The sequence below is a fragment of the Schistocerca americana genome, chromosome 10 (genome assembly GCF_021461395.2).
Source record: "Schistocerca americana isolate TAMUIC-IGC-003095 chromosome 10, iqSchAmer2.1, whole genome shotgun sequence".
Classification (NCBI taxonomy): domain Eukaryota; kingdom Metazoa; phylum Arthropoda; class Insecta; order Orthoptera; family Acrididae; genus Schistocerca; species Schistocerca americana.
The window spans coordinates 157,254,883-157,273,564 of record NC_060128.1 but is presented as its reverse complement, the minus strand read 5'-3'; the positions used below and the strand labels follow the sequence as shown (position 1 = coordinate 157,273,564).

General features: G+C 43.5%; 1 non-coding gene across 1 annotated transcript; it reads left to right on the top strand.

The window, feature by feature from the left end:
- The first annotated feature begins 1,390 nt into the window (after positions 1-1,390).
- Positions 1,391-1,465, top strand: Trnas-cga. Its single transcript has one exon. It is a non-coding gene; the product is annotated as a tRNA-Ser (tRNA).
- Positions 1,466-18,682: the final 17,217 nt, after the last annotated feature.

Below are 18,682 nucleotides of genomic sequence, written 5' to 3'. Positions count from 1 at the left end.
TCTTTGATCAGCCGAATAGCCGGAGAACGTCTTCTTTTAATCTGGCGGTGAAGCAGCAATTTCCTACAGACAGAAGGGCCGCCAGAGCAGCAGAGCGACTAATTAAATCGTTGGCCGGCCGCTATCCGACAGATACATCGGCCGATAGCGCGAGTCATCTGGTGGAACGGCTGGCGCTCTTAAAAATACTCCGCTGTGACGTCGCTCGTAGAAAGACAAGCAGAGAGAGAGAGAGAGAGAGAGAGAGAGAGAGAGAGATTGGAGGGGACGAGAGAGGGACGGGGAGAGAGAAGGCGTGGGAGAATGGAGAGAGGGGCGTGAAGGGGGCCAGTGCAGCAAGTGGTGTTATCAAGTGGCGGAGTAACGGGCTGGTCATCATACGAGTTAACCAGCGCGTGGTGAGAGGACGCTTCCACGTTATGCCTCACTCGGCGTCACGTACAGTGTGCTCACACAAAGCTGACCGATGGAGTTCATCTGGAACTGACCAGCAACAGGATTCGTCAGCTCACTGGTACCAGCTACGGAATCTGAGCGACATTACAATTGTCCGCGGTACGCCTCTCCCGCCACTTCTGCACAAGGTCGTTTTATGCAGACCTCAATATTATATCAGACCTTCAAAAACCACGGGCGGTCATTTTCATATTCTCTCGTTCGCTAAGCGCAAACTATTAGTCCTACAGAAAAAACGAACAGGACCTTTTCTGTAGGAAATATAATGCAGCTAAATTTTTTCAAGAAAAAAGTACAAAGGCCGTCAAACGCACTACCAATCCCACCTTTAGCTCCCATCGCTCTGGCCTTCGAATATAGCACCGCCACTGTACAAATATTCGCGACTGCACGAATTGCTTTTCAAATTCGACCTTTCTGGTTTTCACTAGCTGGCCTAATTGTGCTACCGTCTATAAAGACGTTTGTGTAAATTGTACCTAACAGTCTTATGAATTTTAACGGCATAAACTAAAAAATTACATCGCTGTACCCGTCAGGGCCTCTGGTGAAGAAACTACTGTGCTTCTAAGGGTTAAGTTTGCACTGAACTGTCAATGCAATTAATTTCAGCGTATCGTTTACACAAGTCGCTTTCCTTTCATTACCCTCACGGGCACTTTTAATAATGAAACTTCCTGGAAGATTAAAACTGTATGCCCGACCGAGACTCGAACTCGGGACCTTTGCCTTTCGCTGGCAAGTGCTCAACCAACTGAGCTACCCAAGCACTACTCACGTCCCGTCCTCACAGCTTTACTTCTGGCAGTACCTCGTCTCCTACCTTCCAAACTTTACAGAAGCTCTCCTGCGAACCTTGCAGAACTAGCACTCCTGAACGAAAGGAGACGAGGTACTGGCAGAAGTAAAGCTGTGAGGACGGGCTTTGAGTCGTGCCTGGGTAGCTCAGTTGGTAGAGCACTTGCCCGCGAAAGGCAAAGGTCCCGAGTTCGAGTCTCGGTCCGGCACACAGTTTTAATCTGCCAGGAAGTTTCATGTCAGCGCACACTCCGCTGCAGAGTGAAAATCTCATTCTGGAAACTTTTAATAATGTTAACCAAGTAGCCCAATCAATAGAGACGAAAACATTTGAATATCGGGAACTGTTCGTGTAGTTGGAAATTTTTGTACAGTGGTAGCAGGGAGTGCCACGAACAACTTACTAAAAATCGTGACCGGAGATGGGTTCACTTTGGGAATGGGGCTGCGTTTTGTAAAGGGACGTCCTCCTCTAGCATTACTTTTCCTCAACACCAGCAGTCGATACCAGTAACATTTTTCGAATTTTTGACAGAACAATATTATCTCCGATGTTTACCAGAAAAAAATTAATATAATTTTACATGAGATACGGTATGTTTCAAGCTAAAATTTAAAAAAAGGAATTACTTTGTTTTCATTGTTACAGTCGATATGTACTAGCTCTGAATATACAGTTAAAATATTTTCAGTTATTACTATTATCAATTAGGCAAACTAGTACTGTTTATGATGTTTATTTCTGGATTCATATAGGAAATAATAATCGAACTTAACAGAAATTCATTTATCAAGTAATATTGTAAACCCTTCGGTATATTGTTACTACCGCAGAGTGAAGTAGGGGTAAGCATGCCTCTGATGTGATCGGACATATTGTTGTATTTTGGGCGAACAACGTAGTTTCGCTGTTGTTAATGTGAAAATTCAAAGATGTGATATATTAATATTAACGTAAAAACGACAATTGCGCAACGACGTTCTTTAAAATTATGAAGATCAATTGAACTATGAGAACCTAAAACGTGAGAATTTCACAAGAAAAGATAAGTACAATAAATAGTTTATTGTAATCTTGCTCCTGTCAAATCTTCAAATAATACGTTACCACAGTGGACAATAGCAGCAACAACGAAGGAAAGGGGGGGGGGGGGGGGTTGAATAAGTTTGAAGGAATAATAGTGTTGTGATGAATTGTCTGGAAAGAAGCAACGTGGGGGTAATGACCACCTGCCTCACATAGGGATGGGGTGAAAAAGGGATGACGTAGAAGCAGAACTCAGCAACTTGTGGAGCAGGGTCAACAAAATTTTGTATGCACATGACCTATTATTCTTGATATTTCAGTACAAACACTGTGTTGTTACTATTGCAGTAGTTGCAATTAGGCGTGGGTGAGAGAAGCCGTGAAATGTAAAAATATTAGTTAAGGATACTTTAGAAACCAGAATTTTGTAAGTCGCTGGGCGCATTAGTGATACTGCCGATGACTTTTCATCACTGGCGGGGAGATGAGGGATGTCTGTGCATAGACAGTGACGTATCAGCAAATCTCTGTGAAACTGTTTCTTCATGAATCATTATTTGTTTAAAAATATTGTGGGAGTAATATGCCCCTACTACCCATAGCGGTTTGAGTGTAGACGAGAAAGGATGACATGTAAAAATGTTCGAAGTCGACCTCTTGATTTTTCTTTCCTGTATTTAGTTGATTTGGAATAAAGTACAAAAGCGCAATCAGTGTGTTAACGCAAAGCGTCGACCCCGCCGCGAGAATGACCAATGAAGCAAGTCATCGCGCTTCGGAGCCGAAGGTCATACCACAACGGTGAATGCGAAAGGCATAGTTGAGGATCTGTTTGAAGCCGCGTGGTCTGAAACGGCGGAGAATCGTACGGTTGCCAACGGTAGCCCTTTTTCTCGAAACGACAATTACTTACAGTCGTATATATGCCTCAAACGAAAAGGACTTCTGTCTCTCAGATCTGCAGAAAGGACGAAAACGAAACTAATATCGAGCGAACGCGGCCGAAGACGTGGACAACAAGGTAGTTCTCGATACAACCTGAGATAAGTCGTTGGCAGCAGAAAAAGAGAGCAGCACACAAGAACTACAGGAAGAAAACTTTCTGACATCCAACAGACAGGTTTGCATAAAGTAGAATTTTTAAAGAAGTGCAACTACATAAGTTTAGTTTAGGAGTATACCTATTATCATACATCAGGATCACTAGGCAGGTTTCGGGGGCAATCTCTACCAGCGATCGGTACGGATAGCTAATATTCGGCGGGCTGTAGTGGCCGAGCAGTTCTAGGCGTTCAGTCTGGGAGCGCGCGACCGCTACTGTTGCAGGTTCGAATCCTGCCTCGGGCATGGATGTGTGTGATGTCCTTAGCTTAGTTAGGTTTAAGTAGTTCTAAGTTCTAGGGGACTGATGAAGTCAGATGTTAAGTCCCATAGTGCTCAGAGCCATTTGAACCATTTTGAGCTAAATTCCTCCGAAACTGGAAGATACCGCGGTGTTTTCCTAAACATAATGCAATATTGGTTCCAAAAGTAGAATGTGATGAAATGTAGCCAGTGGCAACAACAATTACACGGTATTAAAACATCGGTAATAATAATAATAATTATTATTATTATTACTATTATTATTATAATTATTAGGTGTAGCCTTGTATGTCATTGGAACGTTGACGAAAGGTAATTCGGACAAGAAGAAGATATAAACTAATTATTATTATTATACGAAGAGATGTTATTAGACATATCTATGCCGTAATAAGAACCGAGAGCTCTGTGGCGATAACAACTTTTTTTGGTGTTTAGCAGTCTAGTATAGCAAAGCTTTTTTCCGACATGATCAATTTCCAGCGTATCCTTTGTCTTTATTACGAAGTAATTGACCAGTTAAGGAGGAAAAAGGTTGCTAAGGACGTCAAATTGTTTTGATATCATCTCCTCATCTACGTTAGACAAATCGTATTCCACTGAGACCGCGGGAAGAGGTATCTGGGGCACAGAAAGAAGTTACGGATGTACCTTTAGTTGCAACACAGTGAAACAGCTTAACGTTGTGAAGTATTATTGTATTACAGTGCTAATATTACTTATAATGTAATCTAATATATTAATCCTAATTACTGTGATCCTAGGGAGAGTCAGCTATGACAAAACTCTTCCACCTGGTGTGTAAGATATATGTTGCAGGTGAAATACCCTAAGACTTCAAGAAGAACGAAATAAAATGGCTCTGAGCACTATGGGACTCAACTGCTGAGGTCATTAGTCCCCTAGAACTAGTTAAACCTAACTAACCTAAGGACATCACAAGCATCCATGCCCGAGGCAGGATTCGAACTTGCGACCGTAGCGGTCTTGCGGTTCCAGACTGCAGCGCCTTTAACCGCACGGCCACTTCCGCCGGCCTAGAACGAAATAATTCCAATTGCGAAGAAAGCAGCTGCTGACAGATGTGAATATTATCGCATTATCAGTTTAATAAGTCACGGTTGCAAAATAATTCTTTCCAAAATAATGGAAAAACTGGTAGAAGCCGACCGGGATAAGATTAGCTTTGATTCTGAATAAATGTAGGAACACGCGAGGCAGTAGTGAGCCTATGACCCACGTTTATACCATTTGTGGATTTAGACAAAGCTTTTGACAGTGTTGACAGAACAACACTCTTTGTAAATTTGAAGGTAGGAAGTATAAGATACAGGGAGCGAACGGACTTGTGTAGAAGCCTGAGTCCAGATACATGAAAGGGCACCCATACTTGAGGAAGCAGTGTGACACATTAGTAGCGTATTGCCGATTTTATTCAATCGGTACACTGGGTAAGCAATAAAAGAAACAAGGAGAGCGAATAAAAGTCTAAGGAGAAGAACTAAAAACTTTACGGTTTAACGATGACACTGTAACTTTGTTGGAGACAGCTAAGAACCTGGAAGAGCAGTTGAATGGAATGTTTAGAGTCTTGAACAGATTACAAAATGAACGCAAACAAAAGTGAAATAAGGGCACTGGAATGTAGTCGAAGAAAATCAGGCAATGCAGAGTGAGATATATCGGGAAATGAGACACTAGAAGCAGTAGAGGAGTTTTGTTAATTGCGCAGTAAAATAAATGATGATAGCCGGAGTAGGGAATGTATAAAATATAAAAAATGGCTCTGAGCACTATGGGACTCAACTGCTGAGGTCATTAGTCCCCTAGAACTTAGAACTAGTTAAACCTAACTAACCTAAGGACATCACAAACATCCATGCCCGAGGCAGGATTCGAACCTGCGACCGTAGCGGTCTTGCGGTTCCAGACTGCAGCGCCTTTAACCGCACGGCCACTTCGGCCGGCGTATAAAATATAGACCAGTTATAGAGACAAAAGCGTTTCTCAAAAAAGAGGAATTTTTTAACGTCTAATATAAATGTAAATGTTAGGAAGTCTATTTAAAGATATTTGTCTAGTGTGTAGCCTTGTATGCCAGTGGAACTAGGTAATTCGGAGAAGAAGAAGATAGAACCGTTCGAAATGCGGTGCTGTAGAAGAATGCTGAAGATTATTATAACAAATGAGAAGTTAGTAAATCGAAGTGCACGGGGGAGGTGGGGGGGGGGGGGGGAGAAAGTAATTTAAGGCACCATTTGAGTAAAAGAAGAGATCGGTTGATAGGACACATTCTGACACATCAAGGAATTTTCAATTCGGCAGTCGAGGGAAGTGTGGGGTGCAAAAATTCGAAAGGGAGACCAAAGTTTGAATACAGCACGCAGGTTCAAATGGATGTAGGCTGCATTAGTTATTCAGATATGAAGAAGCTTACATAGAAACCAGTCTTAGAACTGAAGTCGACGTCGTCGCCACCACTACCACCACCACCACCACCACAAAAACAACAACAAGAGTTTCTGTGAATACGATCTTCTTTAAATGGAGCAGAAGAAATGATCCAACACGAAGATTATTTAATTCATACTCCACCACGTGACCCACACGACACTTACTCTCTCTGGAGGGTTGTTGTACCCACGTATCTGACGCCTCCTTGTTACAAAGTAAGTCGTCAGTTGAGCAGCAAAGTTGCTTCAATGTGTGAAGGGAGCTTGACACATGTACGCTACTTTGCTACTACGGTTGATGTCTTACGTCCAACGAATTGTTTGACGCAGCTGTCCACGCTACTCAGCCCTGCGTAAGCCTCTTCATTCTACGTATCTACTGTAGGTTACATCCCCTTGACTCTGTTTACTGCACTTAAGTTAGATCTCCATCTACAAATTCTTTCCTTCTCCGTTCCGCATACGGCCCTGTATTTTCAACTTAACTATTCTTTGATGCGTGACTGTGTCCCATCAAATGAGCCTTCTTTTTTTAGTCAAGTTGTGCCATTTACTTCTTTCCTTCTCGATTCCATAACTTTCCATTAGTTAGCCGATCGGCCCACCTAATATTCAGTTTCTAGTCTCTTCTTGTCATTACTGTTTATGATTCAATGTCATCTTGTATATACATGGACACTCCAGACAAATACGTTCAAAGAATTGCTAACTCAATTTTGTTATATGCTAAAATATTGCTATTTTTTTAGAAAACCTTTTCTTGGTATTGCCAGTTTCCATTCTACAATATATTCGGCCATTGTCAGTCATCTAGCTACTCAAATGACAAACAAGTCAACTAGCCTACTTTTAGCGTCTCATTTCCTAACCTAGTTCGTACGAGAATATCCCCACTTCACCGCTACCTCGGAGATGTTGTGTCCCATCACTCATGTGCCTATTACAACACCATGTTCAAACTCACTTAAATCATGATAACCTGCCACTGTAGCAGAAGTAACCGATCTATCAACTGCGGGACCACTCCCGCCTGAGGCTCGAGACTTCCCTCGGGCATGGGTGTGTTGTTCTTAGCACAAGTTAGTTTAAATTAGTTTAAGTAGCGTGTAAGTCTAAGGACCGATGAGCTCAGCAGTTTGGTCCCTTAGGAATTCACACACATTTGAACATTAGTCCCATATAGGCGTTGCCGATCGCAGCGCCGTATTCTGCCTGTTCACATACCTCTGAATTTGAACACGCATGCCTATATCTGTATCTTTGGCGCATCAGTGTATATAGTAATATCTATATGCAAAAATGGCACACGGTGATTTCAGGTTCAATCCCGGGTCCGGCCATCCTGATTTAGGTTTTCCGTGATTTCCCTAAATCACTCCAAGCAAATGCCGGGATGGTTCCTCTGAAAGGGCACGGCCGACTTCCTTCCCCATCCTTCCCTAATCCGATGAGACCGATGACTACGCTGTCTGGTCTCCTTCCCCAAACAACCAACCAACCGGTGATTTCAGTGCAGATGCACACTACGTCCGATCTCTTCCGGAACTAAGGCACATCCTGCGAGCAAAGGGCTTAATGAACACTGGACGGTAGTAGCGTGTGCCAAGTTGACACTTTGGATCGCATTGGAAATGTCTTCGGATGGCGGACCGGTCGCGTAAAGCGGGAACTCTGGATTCCAGTTCCGATCCGGCACAAATTTTCATTTGTTACCGTTGAATTTATTTCAATGCCCAATTGCGGCCGATATTTTAGTTTCTCTTAAAATACTGATCAACTTACATAATTTGACCACACTCCATTACTCTTGTTTTTTACTTTTTTCCCTATTCATATTACCTGTCTTCAACACGCTATCTATTCCATTAATCCCTCCTTCCACACATACGAGTGAGCGTACCTGCAAAATTATATCACCATACGACACATAGTTTTGAGATGCTTTTACAGTTAGAAACTGTGTTACTTGGTGCAAGTAGCCTGACTATATTCATCCAATATTTGAGAATGTGAGCACTTAGTGACTTCCAGGGAACTTTAAGCATAATGTCAGACGTTTTCTAAACTTTTTTTCTGGTGTACATCCCTAACGTCAAATAATGAACACAGTAACTCATCTTTAAAGCAAACAGAAGCAATTTTATACGTGAGAGTTTGATTCTTTAAATAAGCGGGGATTTGCTGGTGAAGGAGGCCTGCGGCTCAAATATAAATAATAGTTGACCATACACTGGATAGAGAGGCAGAGTCAACATTAATAGGCCGCGCGGGGTAACCGTGCGGTCATTGGCGCCTTGTCACGGTTCGCTCGGCTCCGCCGTTGGAGGTTCGAGTCCTCTCTCGGCCATGGGTGTGTGTGTTGTCCGTAGTGTAAGATAGTTTAAGTTAGATTAAGTAGTGTGTAAGGTTAAGGAAGCATGACCTTTGTAGTTTGGTCCCATAAGATCTTACCACAAATTTCAAAAAAATTTGAAAATTTATAAGACCGACAAATTGTTGTGACGCATTCCTGATTGGAAATGGAGCAAGAAAGGTCCTATGAACATGTGTCTAGAAATGGACGGTGTGTGCGCAACGACAACAGATCGACCCGGAAGACAGTGCAGAGCTGCATCACAATAGATGTCCAAAGTGGCCCCCATGGGATGCAATGCACGCCTTCACACTTCGCATCAGGACTGCCTCGCTCTTTCGCACATTCGAGCCTCCCTCCGAATAGCGTCACAGGGTCAAAACACGCTGTAGGAAGGTCTGTACATCAGGAACTGATTCAGCATACACACCGCTTGTCAGGCGCCCCCAGAAATCCAGGAGGTTTAAGTCGATGCTCTAGCAGGTCACCCTACAGGGCGTCCGCGTCCTATTCAACATCTGAGGAAGATGATGTTGAGGTGTCGGGGACCTGTAATGCGGGATGGGGTGGTGCTTCGTCTTGCAGAAACCACATAACCTGCCGTATTGCCAGAGGCACATTCCCAAGCAGCCCAGGCATAGCATTCCGCAGGAAGTTCAAATACGCTCTTCCGTCAAGGCGTTGTGGAATAATGGTATGGTCACCAAGAATCCTTGCCCACATATTGATGGTGAACCGATGCTGATGAGATACCTCAACCATTCCCCCATGGGTGGTCTGTAGGCCACAGATGATGATTATGCAGATTCATGATGCCGTCCTCGTAAAGGTAGCTTCGTCGGTGATGAGGATTGGTGACAGAAATCCCATAACTGAGATAGTCTGGTGCAAAAGTCATCGACAAAATCCTTCCCGTACAGGCATATGGGCTACTGATAACCCTTGCACTCGTTACACGTGATAGGGATAGTAGCGGTTCTCACGCAGGATGCGCTTTATCGTACTACGGCTTACATAATGTTGGCGGGAGCTTGTTCATGACCGAGCAAGTAAAAGTTGGCTGGACGAGTGGTTGCAGCTGGACGTGAATGTACGCATACAACTACCTACAGTTACTTCCATACAGCCGGCCGAACCTTGGAGCATATTTACACAATCTTCACGTCTGACGAGTTGTTAGCATATGTCAATCTGGTCGCGGCCCTAGCTGGGCAGGCAGGTCACCTGATCTGGAAGTGTGCCATTACTTTGTGTCGGGAGGCCTAAAATCTGATATGTATCACAATAACACTCGTAGTCTTAAAGAACTGCAGCAGAACTTTTCGTATGAGATTGCAACAGTTCCAGTAGTCCAGCTTAGATCCCTTAGCAGTTTGCTGACCATTGCGCAAAAGTGCCAAGAGATGATGGTGGTCACTTTCAACATCTGCTATAGTCAGTAATGTATTTCCTTTTCTCTGCTGCTTTGTATCGTGGAACTGTACTCTCCGGGCCACTTGTATCTGCCCCACCCTGTAGTATGCTGTACAACCCGATGCTCCAAATCTGATGTACGCACAGTCCACCGCCTCTCTGCATTTTTGTCTGTCTGAAAGGACCCATGATCACACAAACTCCCAAAAAGGGTTTGAAATGTCGTGTGATGTGGTAGATGTCTGTGACCGTACTTGTTTTGGTGTAGCCGTGCTCTTGACCGTTTCCATCTGCTCGGCCGAACAGAAACACAATCCCGGCTTGATCTCGACATGAATACCGGACCATTCTGCTACTAATGCTGCATTAATCACACAGCCTGCAAGAAAGAAAAAACATACCGCACTTGGTCAGAGGAACTTCCATGCGTCATCGCCATCTATCGTGCGAGCGATGCATTACTAGAAACATGTTTGTAGGACTTTTTTTCCCTCCTTTTCCAGGCAGTATTCCGTCCCTAAAGCATCTCGCTTTCATTAATGTTCGCCCCGTATACTCAGTGGAACAGCTCGTGATGAGAAGGACCCTGCCTTGTCAGTGACTGCAAAGAAACTTCTAAAGAAGGCGATTGGGTTTAACGTCCCGCCGACGTCGAAGTCATTAGACATGGGGCACAAGCTCGGATTGTTTACTTCACGTGGTAAACTTCTAAAGAATCAGCCACTTCTGCATAATAAGTGTATAATAAAACATATTTCCATAGGAAGGTGCTCACTGAAAAACGTTCGTCTGTCAAAGAGTGCAATGAGTGAGGCGTCCAACGAATACCGCGAGGGAGAATTACTGAAAGATGTTTCGCAATACCCGAAGAAATTCTGATGACGCATCGGTACCGGGGATGTGGGTGTCAAGCTGTACAGTCGAACTAACAAAGGGAGAGCACCGCTGTTTATCGTATCCGTACAAACAGAGGGTAATCCATGGCGAGAGAGGACTTGGAGCCAGTTTCCGAGCTTCGCTGAGGAAGCAGGGGCTCTTCCGCCAAGCTAGTTCCTGAAGGCACAACACTACTGGTGCCAGGGAGGAGGGGCCGTGGCAGAGCGCCGTCGCGACACGGGAGTCGGCGTCGTGACCCGCTGCGGCTGGACGCCCGGCCTTCACAGGGCGCAGCCGGACTAGAACTGTTGATATTTTTAAAAATATCGGGAATCCGATACATCAATATTAAAAAAAAAATCATTATCGGCCGTCGATGTATCAAAAAAAATATCGACGTACCGCAAAAACAAATATCGGCAGCACATTGTACACTGCTGGCCATTAAAATTGCTACACCACGAAGATGTGCCACAGATGCGAAATTTAACTGACAGGAAGAAGATGCTGTGATATGCAAATGATTAGCTTTTCAGACAATTCACACAACGTTGGCGCCGGTGGCGACACCTACAACGTGCTGACATGAGGAAAGTTTCCAACCGATTTCTCATACACAAACAGCAGTTGACCTGCGTTTCCTGGTGAAACGTTGTTGTGATACCTCGTGTAAGGAGGAGAAATGCGTACCATCACGTTTCCGACTTTGATAAAGGTCGGATTATAGCCTATCGCGATTGCGATTTATCGTATCGCGAAACTGCTACTCGCGTTGGTTGAGATCCAATGACTGTTAGCAGAATATGGAATCTGTGGGTTCAGGAGGGTAATACGGAACGCCGTGCTGGATCCCAACGGCCTCGTATCACTAGCAGTCGAGAGGACAGGCATCTTATCCGCATGGCTGTAATGGATCGTGCAGCCACGTCTCGATCCCTGAGTCAACAGATGGGGACGTTTGCAAGGCGACAAACATCTGCACGAACAGTTCGACGACGTTTGCAGCAGCAGGGACTATCAGCTCGGAGACCGACGCTGCATCACGGACAGGAGCGCCTGCGATGGTGTACTCAACGACGAACCTGGGTGCACGAATGGCAAAACGTCATTTTTTTCGGATGAATCCTGGTTCTGTTTACAGCATCATGATGGTCGCATCCGTGTTTGGTGACATCGCGGTGAACGCTCATTGGAAACGTGCATTCGTCATCGCCATACTCGCTTATCAGCCGGCGTGATGTTATGGGATGCCATTGGTTACACATCTCGGTCACCTCTTGTTCGCATTGACGGCACTTTGAACAGTGGACGTTACATTTCAGATGTGTTACGACCTGTTGCTCTATCCTACATTCGATCCCTGCGAAACCATACATTTCAGGACGACCGCATGTTGCAGGTCTTGTACGGGCCTTTCTGGATACAGAATGTTCGACTGGTGTCCTGGCCAGCACATATTCCAGATCTCTCATCAATTGAAAACGTCTGGTCAATGGTGGCCGAGCAACTGGCTCGTCACAATAAGCGAGTCACTACTCTTGATGAACTGTGGTATCGTGTTGAAGCTGCATGGGCAGCTGTACCTGTACACTCCATCCGAGCTCTGACTCAATGCCCAGGCGTATCAAGGCCGTTATTACGGCCAGAGGTGGTTGTTCTGGGTACTGATTTCTCACGATCTATGCACCCAAATTGTGTGAAAATGTAATCACATGTCAGTTCTAGTAAAATATATTTGTCCAATGAATACTCGTTTATCATCCGCATTTCTTCTTGGTGTAGCAATTTTAATGGCCAGTAGTGTACATACACTGCCAGCTTTAGAATTGTATATTTAACTATTGTCTTATTATTAGATATTCTGTACACCAACAAGCTAGCAGTCTGCTTATCCCTCTTAAAGCGGGCAGGAAGTCAAAAATTTAAGAAAAAGAACCAATTTTTTTTAAAAATGTGGCTATTTTGTAGCGCACATCTTCCTGAATACTTGATGTATAAAACATATATATTTGAGAGCTTATACGCATGTTATTTGGTCTTAAGTGTACCAAGATGCAGCGCCACACCCCTTTGCACAGAATTCTGCCATACGTATTTCACTGTGTAGAATTCGAATGTTTACATTTGCGCCAGAGATTGTCGTACGCGAAACCAACGACTATTGATATCGATACTTCCTCTGCTGCTATCGACGTGGACTGTTTTGATCGCTGATTTTGTTTTGCTCTCTCCTTGCAGTGTACTGTTGAGAATTTCGAAACGATTTATATTATGGCTTGGCAATAAGAAGGAACGCAGGGGACATGAAAAATATGAAGCAAGCGGTTTGGGACTTATACTTCCACAAAATGTCCACAGACAACAATCCTATCCACAACTTGTTCCCAAATGGAAGTGAATCATGGTGTGGCTACTAAAGGTTAATTGCTGGGGGTGAAGAATATCATCACAGGAATTCTCTACCCACTGCTGTAATGGAAGCCACCAAACCCATATTCAGGGACCTTGGAAATGAAAACTTATTGAAGAAATGTCTTCATAGCGGTACTCTAAATCCAAAAGAAAGTTTTCACCAATGAGTGTGGGAAAGATTGCCAAAAACCATTTTATGACGCATTTTCATGTTTTAATGACGGTACAAAGTAGGAAATATCTCTTTAAGAAAATGGGAATGAAGCCCGGAGTGAACTCCATCAAAGCCTTGTATGCGATAGACAGAGAGCGTGTAGTGAAAGCAGATAAATCATTTTTGGATTAAATCGTAGGAATGTGAAAAGGAAGAAAACTCATTTAGAAAATGAAAAAGGACCAGCTTTTGGTGCTGGACAGTTCTAAAAGAATGCCAAATACAAGGAAAAATTTTAATAGCCATTTTCTGGAAAACACAAAGGTACGGTGCATTTCACGAGTGCACGTCGTAATAGTGACATATGGAGATAAACTGTATAAAACTGAAATACAGACGTGGAAACGATAACAGGTGTGCAACTAAGTGGAAAAACTGTCACCACAGCGTAATTATAATAATGATGCTTCATCTTTATTGATCTCCAGCAATATAATTATGTACATTAACGTATAAACACCTGAGGATGGGCACCAGCTAGAAACCGGTCGTGTGACAAATAAATAACCTTTTATTGTCGCTGGTAGCGGAAACCTTTTTATACACCCTACAAAGGAACAGTCACGGAGTTCAACAGCATTCACTATGGATAAAATTTAAAAAATATCGGCGCTCGATATTGCCGTTTCTATATCGATATAACAGTGAAAAAATATCGCGTACACATATCGGTAATTTATTGGAAAAGATATCTATATATCGATATTTTATTAACAGCCCTAATCCGAACCGAAGGGGAGGACGACAGCTCCGACAGAAAAGACGTACCGGAGAAGGAGGAGCACGGCAGACTAGCAGTCACATATGAGCTTCGCATACTCGCTTTAAACTCGCCACTGGGTCTTACGGTTTCATCTCCGAACCTGCTGTCTCCCTGCACTCGTGCACTAGACTCGCCAGTCTTACCGGCTGCCTACTCAACTGAAAACTGTTGGGTGAAGTGGACTGTGCCGGCATAGAAAGAAGAGCGAGTACACCAGAATGGGTGTATAACCGACGACTCGCGGCATGCCACTAAGTAGACAACTGTTGAACATAACAATTATTGCTCGAACAGTCAATGTGTATACTTCCGGATCGTAGTGTCCAACGGGCACAATACTTCGGCGATCACACATGTCGCCATCGTCAGGTGCGCTGACGAACTGACGCACCTGACGATGGCGACATGTGTGATCGCCGAAATATTGTGCTCGTTGGACACTACGAACCGGCAGTATACACTTTGACTGTTCGAGCAACAAATACGCCGGGAGAAACTGAAGAATCACATAACGATTGTTATTTACCAATACACTGATCGACTGGTAAGCAGTGATCACTTGGTTGCCCTCAGCTTAATTACAAAAATTTAACTTTTCCCCTGACTTAAATCAATGCCCACCTACAGCTAACGTGATTGAGTTCTTTGAGTCGATTCGTAATGGCTGCAGGGTCAAAATCTATCTGTTCTTTCAGACACCACACATATAAGAAATTATGTTTCAAAAAACTTAATTTCTTTCAAATTCTGGAGGAGGCAGGGGTAAAATACAGGGAGCGAAAGCCTATTTGCAATTTGTACAGAAACCAGATGGCAGTTATAAGAGTCGAGGGGCATGAAAGGGAAGCAGCGGTTGGGAAGGGAGTGAGACAGGGTTGTAGCCTGTCCCCGATGTTATTCAATCTGTATATTGAACAAGCAGTAAAGGAAACAAAAGAAAAGTTCGGAGTAGGTATTAAAATCCATGGAGAACAAATAAAAACTTTGAGGTTCACTGATGACATTGTAATTCTATCAGAGACAGCAAAGGACTTGGAAGAGCAGTTGAATGCAATGGACAGTGTCTTGAAAGGAGGAAGTAAGGTGAACATCAACAAAAGCAAAACTAGGATAATGGAATGTAGTCGAATTAAGTCGGGTGATGCTGAGGGAATTAGATTAGGAAATGAGACACTTAAAGTAGTAAAGGAGTTTTGCTATTCGGGGAGCAAAATATTTGATGATGGTCGAAGTAGAGAGGATATAAAATGTAGACTGGCAATGGCAAGGAAAGCGTTTCTGAAGAAGAGAAATTTGTTAACATTGAGTATAGATTTAAGTGTCAGGAAGTCGTTTATGAAAGTATTTGTATGGAGTGTAGCCATGTATGGAAGTGAAACATGAACGATAAATAGTTTGGACAAGGAGAGAATAGAAGCTTTCGAAATGTGGTGCTACAGAATAATGTTGAAGATTAGATGGGTAGATCACATAACTAATGAGGAGGTATTGAATAGAATTGGGGAGAAGAGGAGCTTGTGGCAGAACTTGACTAGAAGAAGTGATCGGTTGGTAGGACATGTTCTGAGGCATCAAGGGATCAACTATTTACTATTGGAGGGCAGCGTGGAGGGTAAAAATCGTAGAGGGAGACCAAGAGATGAATACACTGAGCAGATTCAGAAGGATGTAGGCTGCCGTACTGCACAGGATAGAGTAGCATGGAGAGCTGCATCAAACCACTCTCAGGACTGAAGACCACAACAACAACAACAACAACAACAACAATTTCACAGCTCTATTAGGTAAAAAATGATTCCTCGTTGTTTCATCACAAGTTTAAAAAAAAAACCAAGTGTCTTTTTTTGGCTAGAGAAGGGAGGAGGGAGGGTAGGGAGAGCGGTTCTGTGGTTCAAGAGATCCGTTCCGTCACTTAAAATTTTAGAAATGAAGAGGCGGGGGGGTTGACCCCTGGACTGCTTTAAACGCTTAAGAGGGTTTTGCTGTATTCTAGACCCCGCCGTCATAGACTTCAGCAACGGCCCGTTTCTTTCTCCGGCCTCTACTCTGCGTATCGCTAGTGCGAGTGATCATAAGTGTGTTCTGCCTACATAGAACACGGTACGAAAATCCCAAAAAACGGAAGATGACTATTCACCTTCCCTCGTTCATTTCATATCGCTTTGCAAAGTTCCGCCTACATATATCTCCGACACGACTGTGTCAAGGAGCACACCACTAATATTGAATTCAAACGATCCGGGACTGTTTTCCCTACAAATCTTCACCAGTCTGAAAACGCTGCTATCGGAGCTCAAAAATGCGAACGAGTTCGTGTTTATGTGAAAGGCCCTGACTGAAAGGTGGTGCACTAGCTGCCTCATTCTATCTTCTTCAGCACCTTAAACATTTTTCTCAAAAATTTTGGCATGCGAACATATTTGTGCTGTTTTCAATGTGCAATTCACTTCTGACTCCCACAATCTTCCCTAACTTTAACTCCCTCAAACCCACTAATCCATCGTTGTAAGTCGCTCATACACGTCTATTCCCAGTTGCCCATTCTCACTCATTCAGCCCAACTCATTACCATTTTCTCTTTGTGTCTCTCTGTCACTGATCCTTGCCACAGCCACAGTCACCCTCTTCTGTCCTGCTACTACCCTCTCTTCCTCTCACACGGTCATCGTCTCCTTCGCTGTTTCTATAACGCAACCTCTGTCTACTACCTTCCAGCACTTCCGTGTCTTTGAACTGCGCCTATCATCTTCTCACTCAGCATAAAAAAGCCCGAATATGTTTGCACGCCAAAGTTTTTGGGACAAATTTTGAAAGATGCTGAGAAAAGTAGAGTCAGGCAAATAATGCCCCATTTATCAGTCTGACTCTTTTAAATAAACAGGACAATATGCGCATTTTTTGTGCTCAGATAGATTTTTCCGCTTGTTCCCCTGCTGCAGCAGTGCATCTAACATATAAAAAGAAATGTATTCCTCAGTAAAATTTAAATAGTTTACGTAGATTAGACTGAAATAACGCAAAATTAATCTTACCCCTCAAATCTTACTTTACATGCGTGTGTTTCAGTTCTACAACTTGGGTTTCCTAGATGATAACAGGGGCTCTTTACACCGTATTTTTCAGTTCTACGTTGCTTTATAAACTACGATTTCTCCTCACACGGGATTTTAACTGCGTATTTTGCGAGTACAAGTAAGGTAAGTGTGAACCTCTGTATTCTGGGAACGTTCCGCGGTGGGTTTTTGGAAGACATTGTAAAAATTACAGCCATTCGCTGTACGTAGCCGTCTCGGAATGCGTGGCTGGGGTGTTTCTCGATAACGGATAAAGACTTTTGAAAACATGAAGATGGCTTTTCTAGATAAATGCCTAGAGGACACATCGTTCAAATTTGAGCAATTTTCTGCAGTTATTTATTATTTAGATTTCGCCTCATAGCGGGTTTTACGTGTAGAAATAGGTTGGTTCAAATGGCTCTGAGCTCTATGGGACTCAACTTCTGGGGTCATTAGTCCCCTAGAACTTAGAACTAGTTGAACCTAACTAACCTAAGGACATCACACACATCCATGCCCGAGGCAGGATTCGAACCTGCGACCGTTGCGGTCTCGCGGTTCCAGACTGCAGCGCCTAGAAGCGCACGGCCATTTCGGCCGGCGTAGAAATAGGGTAACTTTGAACGTCTGTATCTTAGAAGAAAATAATAATATCACGAGAAATTTCGAGGTTGTTCCAGATAGGGATCTTAAAAACATATGTAGTAAAAATTTCAGGCATTTGGTGTGGATAGCCGTCTTGGAACCCTCGGCCGGATTTTGGTCCGCTGGTGACCGTGAAAACATAGTAAAAAAAAAATCTTTTTGTGGAAAATTCCAAGAAACCTTCAATGAACTAATGGTGCCTCTGAATGTCCCATCAGGCAAAAAGAAGAAGTAGTGCGATCCTTAGTATCTTGGAAATGGTTATAGATGTAAAGAGAATTTTAACGGTTGTTCGAGATCAGGATCTTAGGGACGTATCGATAAAATTTCAGCCATTTGCCGTGCATAGCCGTTATGCAGTCCTCGACTGGGTTTTTATCCACTGTTGACAGCGAAAATAAAGTGAATTTCTTTTGTGGTTTTCCACAGAAATCACCCATGAACTAATGATGCCTCAATAACTAATGTTGCCTCCATAGGTCCCATCAAGCTCGACGTTGACCACATCAAATGCAAAAAGACCCAAGTGATTTGCTCCATTTGCCTAAGCAGGAGGAATGTGTAATAGTCATACCTTACCCTGTACTGTAGGATAGTGACAATAAGACGATCCTTCTGTTGCGTATGCAAATCGTCCATAGCCCAAGGGCTATCCAAAACACTTGACCCTACCTTCTAACACCTATAGAAGCCGAGATACGAACACCGGAAAATCCGTTTTTTATGTGCGGTGCTTTGGAAAATATTAGGTACGCATGTTGTGGCATGCGTACTGATTGGGTTACATTTCTCCAAATTTCGAGCAGACCGCCATTCACCTGACCACACATAACCAGCGTACAGGTGACCCT